Below are 1,398 nucleotides of genomic sequence, written 5' to 3'. Positions count from 1 at the left end.
CGGAGACCCCTCTCCGACAAATAGCTTCCTAAAACGCGCCGTAACGTCCTTGTCCTGCAAAGCTATTATTATAACGGGCCACGGCAGGGAGTTGAAGGCATAGGCTATGTCCAAGCACAGCCAGCACCATACCCCCATCCCGTAGCCCATCGTCGACCATTTCACGTAGTTGCCACACCTCATTCACCATTGATCAGTGGGCTCTAAAGCCGTATTGACGGTCCGAGATACCCCCGACATCCTCCAAGTGCGTAGTAAGGCGATCTACCAAGACTCTGTCAAAGAGTTTCCCGGCTTCACTAAGGAGGCAGATCGGCCTGTAAGAAGGAGCCAAATCCGGCTTCCCAGGCTTCTTAATAAGGATCAGCCTCGCAGACTTCCACCCCGAAGAGAAATACCCCCTCTCAAGACAGGCGGTGAAACACTGTGCCCACAATGCTGACAGTTGTTCAAACGAGCCCTTAACAAGACGGCCAACTATGTCGTCAGGACCCGGAGCTTTCCCGAGCTTTACCTTCATACATGCTTCGGCAACTTCTTTCTCGGTCATCCTTACGGAGTCATCCCAATCAGGGATATCCTTTATAGGGGCGACCGAGTTTTCCTCCGGAAACAATACCCGCACTGCCTCATCAACCGTCTCGGAGGGGAGCACCTTCATGACCGAGGACAACCCCGATCGCAACTTCCCCATGACTATTCTAAAGGGCATCCCCCAGGGGTCCTCCTCGAGAGTATTGAGGAATCCCCCCCATAGGGACGCCTTCGAGCGCCTAATAGCGTTACGCAAGTCAGCACGAGCCCCCCTTAACCGCTCAAAGAGGTCTCGGGCAACCTGAGGATCAGCCGAATGTCGCGCTCTCGTAAGAGTCACTCTCCTTCTGCACGCGTTACATATAGCCCAAAGACCCGCAATCTCTTCATTCCACCAGTACCCAGGCGAAAATAATATGTTTTTGGCGATTGTTTGGTAGCGTGCTTAATTCTATTGCGATGCAGCGGCCGTCGCCATCGGCCTCTCTGCCGTTGTCGATATCTTAATCCTATGAGGTTTCCTTCCGCCGGGTTCTTAGAAATAATAAGAGAGAGCGTGTTCGTGTGTTCGTTCTATGTACAGTGTATTTACAGACGAATTTACAGAGTGTTTTGTTGGCCCTGAAAAGGGCCGATTGAGAGTGATTTATGTAGTCCTGAAAAGGGCCGTTTGGTACGGCGCAGCTTACGCCGCTAGTCGCTCCCTGTATTCCAGCGACGGCAGGCAGCGCGTCTTCTTAGTCGGCCCCCAAGGTTGGTTGTTGTTGTAGTCGCGTGTCCTCCAGGCCGGTGGTGTTCCCGGCGGTGTGTGAGGCGACGGTGGTTGCTGGCGCGTCTTGGGGGGCGTCTCCCAGTCGTCCCTCG

The sequence above is a fragment of the Trachymyrmex cornetzi genome, unplaced genomic scaffold, assembly GCF_001594075.2.
Source record: "Trachymyrmex cornetzi isolate Tcor2-1 unplaced genomic scaffold, Tcor1.1 scaffold249, whole genome shotgun sequence".
Lineage (NCBI taxonomy): Eukaryota > Metazoa > Arthropoda > Insecta > Hymenoptera > Formicidae > Trachymyrmex > Trachymyrmex cornetzi.
The sequence above is the reverse complement of the archived record's forward strand: the minus strand, read 5'-3'. Positions refer to the sequence as shown.